Source organism: Triticum dicoccoides, chromosome 2A (genome assembly GCF_002162155.2).
Source record: "Triticum dicoccoides isolate Atlit2015 ecotype Zavitan chromosome 2A, WEW_v2.0, whole genome shotgun sequence".
NCBI lineage: Eukaryota > Viridiplantae > Streptophyta > Magnoliopsida > Poales > Poaceae > Triticum > Triticum dicoccoides.
This window is the reverse complement of record NC_041382.1, coordinates 788,222,434-788,226,062: the sequence shown is the minus strand read 5'-3', so window position 1 is coordinate 788,226,062 and position 3,629 is coordinate 788,222,434. Positions and strand designations below refer to the sequence as shown.

The window sequence follows — 3,629 nt, the reverse complement described above, 5'->3', positions numbered from 1 at the left end:
ATGATAAATTAAAGTGGGCAAGGGAGCAGCAGTCAATATCACAAAAGCGACCAGAACCCCACAAACGTAGCACCTTAAGGGACGGCGAAACCAATCTTTGGAGGCGGATGTTTGGACAAAGATGCACGGACAATTCTTCAAGGAAATGAAAACCCCCAAACTTTTCAGTTGGTATTGACACTAACATCTTGCACTTCTCAATTCTTATTTTCTTGATGGTTGGTACATAATCTGGATGCAGAAAATGTTCAAGGCTTGATATATTTTCACACCCATCAATGATTACGTCTGTCAGGGACATGAAAATACCACCTGCGGCTGCGGGTATCTCATTTACGTTCATGCTCTGTGAGATGATTGGCCATGATATGCTCTCGAGTCCAACACAACTTAAAAAAGTAAGTGACTTTAAGCTTGGCAGGTTTTGTGGTTGAAACCAGCTTGGGAGCGAGACACCAGCATAATTCTGGAGCAACAGAGACTTGAGACTGACAGGAGGCTGCAGAACATCAAGCACCTCTTTTGTATCATGGTCTTGGATAAAAAACTTATGGAAGCCTAAATCATCCCGTATAATCAGCTTCAAATTGTCAAGATATTTCTTATTCTTCAGTTGAGCTTCTGCTGCATGATCCTTACTTAGCATGCAAACGTTAGATATCTCCAAGTGTCCCCGGAATTGGTTCAGATTCTTTATTAACCTAATTCCTTGTCCCTGCGGATCTGCTGAATTCAAATGCATGCGGGCCCCGGCACAATATGTTAGTCCGTCTGATTCGAATTTCTGCAAACTGATCAACTGACCAAAGTCCCTGGGCAAGCTTATTAGCTTGCATTCCTTAGCATATAAAAACTGCAGGTTATATAGCCAACAAAAATTAGAAGGAATCCGCTTCAAAGGACAATTTGTGGAGATTTCAAGGTACCGAAGATGCTTCCAGTTGCCAATACTATCCGGTAACTCATTTGAGAAGGCAAAAGAAATCACACGCATATGCAGAAGTTTAGTACACCATTGATCCATTACAAACCCGTTTTTCTTCCTTAAATTCTTTTTGCAAATTAGGGTACGCAGCTTCGTGTACTTGCATAGTCTCAACAAGCTAGTATTATCAAAGTCACCACTAGGGAGTATGTAGAGATGGCGAACATTCTGGGGAACTTTATCAAAGTCACTCTGATTTCTTAAGATGAAGCAGTCGTGTTCTGAAACTTTTTGTGCCATGTCATGCAATAAGTCATGGATTACGTATCCACCACTATCTTTTTGAAAGAAGGACCGTGCTACAAGGTCTTCAAAATACTGACAGCCAATATCATGAATTGGGATCCGACCTTGAGGCTCCACAAAGCCTTCTGCTACCCAAATTTCAGCTAAGTGAGACTTCTGAAATTTATGATCTTTGGGGTAAATAGCACAGAAAGCGAAACATTTCTTCAAATACAATGGTAAATACATGTAGCTCAGCCGAAGGGCAGGCAAAATATCAGTCTCCTCTTGTCTCAACTCCCACAGTTCACTCTCAAGTATAGAATTCCAATGCGATGCTTGAAGGTCCAAGCTCAACATACGACCCAGAGTTTTGGCCGCCAAAGGAGAACCCTTCAATTTAGGAAGTATACTTCTACCAATGCGCTCTAACTCGGGATCGTTGTCTGAAACCTGAGTTCCAAATGCACACAATTTGAAGAAATTCCAAAAGATGTTGTCCTTTAGACCTTCAACTATAATGGGCTCCATTGTGCGCACCCCCTCGGTAACCTTTGGACATCTAGTGGTGACCAACATCACACTTCCTTCTTGGACACTTCTAAAAGGTGCACAAAACCTCTTCCAACGCTGTCCATTTTCCTTCATGGCATCATCCCACATGTCATCAAGGACTACCAGTAACCTTTTATTGTTCACATGGTTAGACACAGCTCGCTGAAGAAAATCCAAATTATCAATTTTTGTCTTCTTTCCTGTACAACATTGTATGACCTCTTTAGTTAACCTCTTCACATCAAAGTCATCCGAGACACAAATCCAAATGATCATCTTAAAGTGAGATTTCACTTGTTCATGGTTGCAAATATGTTGGGCCAAAGTAGTCTTTCCAACGCCACCAATTCCAGCTATTGGCAAAACAATAAGACTCGATATTCTTGATTCATTACTAACATGGTTGCTTGCTGATGTGCTTGTTGATGCATTGTTTGAATTAGTTTCTCTCTTCCGTTTTGAATCTCTAGGTACATTAAGACATCCCAATACATACTCTAGCTCCATGCCACGACCAAACATTTCTATTTCATTTGGAAAAGAGGTGGTCTCCGGCCTGACTAATTTGTCAAAGCGTTGCGTAATTCCATGAAACCCCAAATTGCCCACCTGACCCATAAGGTGATTCAACCTCAGTTGGATATTATTCAGTTTGTTGAGGCTGCCTGGGATAACGGTATGAAAAAAGTCAATGGAAGGCATTTGGCTTGCATTGCCCTCCACTTGCACCTTCTTATCATACCATCTGAACTCATCAAGAAGGTCCTCGGCCTCAGCCACTGCATCCTTGAGATTCGGAAGGAGACTTGCCACAGTGTGGTCGTGGCTCCTCCACTCTGCTTTATTAACAAGGTTGAGCATTGCGGGAAGAGTATCCCTAAGGCATTGTAGGCCACTCTCCAACTGCAACACATGATCTTGGAGACTTTGCTCCTCTGCGCCACTCCATCGGGAGTGCAAAGATGGAATGGTAGATTTGGCCCACTGAAACAAAGTGACACACTCATTGAAGCCAGTGATGACCCCAATGGCAGCAGATAAGCTCATGGTGTCTAGTATGTCCTGCGGGCAGTCAGTGGACACAATTAGCATAGTGGAAGCAACTTCTCTAGCCAGATTATATTTATTTTGTTGACTATTTGTATACAATAAGCTGATCATTATAGTGATTATTTTCTCACGATATGTTTCCACCAAAACTTCCCACGAAGTCAGCTTCAACTCATTAGTTAGAGAAACTTAATGGAGAAGGAATAATGGTTAAAAGTTTCAATATGGCTTTGCAACTACTAACAAAGATACTCCCTCCAATCGATATTAATTGTCGCTGAGGATCGGAGGAGTACTTTACCTTGATTAGAAATCAGGTACATGAGATATACACTGGATTATTCAATTGAGATTTATTTAACATATCAGTTTCATTTATGAGTTTATGAGGCTCTAGAAACAGCATATGAAAAAGGCCAAATTATCTTGTCCAACTTCAATCCTTCATATATAGCAGAATGTGCTTGCTCTAGTTGTCTCTTCCTCAGCTTGTTGAAATTTCCCTCCATTATTTTTCATAGAAAAATGGTTTGTTCAAATAAAATAGTTTGCTGAATTCTATTTGTAACAACAGAGAGAGAGAGAGAAAGAGAGAGAGAGAGAGAGAGAGAGAGAGAGAGAGAGAGAGAGAGACCAAAGGGGAACGAAGATGAAGAAATAATTTTTTTTCCCAGGCAAAGATGAAGAAATAGATGAAGCTGTAGAAGAAAGAAAGGTTGAAACTCACCTGGATCGGCGTTGCTTGACGCCGACGAGCGGCTCGCTGTCAAAAGCGCAACAGCAGCAGGAGGAGGAAGAGGAGAGAAATCTTGGA

The 3,629-nt window shown here is 41.4% G+C and overlaps 1 pseudogene; it reads right to left on the bottom strand.

The window, feature by feature from the left end:
• Nucleotides 1-204: 204 nt before the first annotated feature.
• On the bottom strand, nucleotides 205-2,812 carry LOC119352541 (annotated as a pseudogene).
• Between the last annotated feature and the right edge of the window lie 817 nt (nucleotides 2,813-3,629).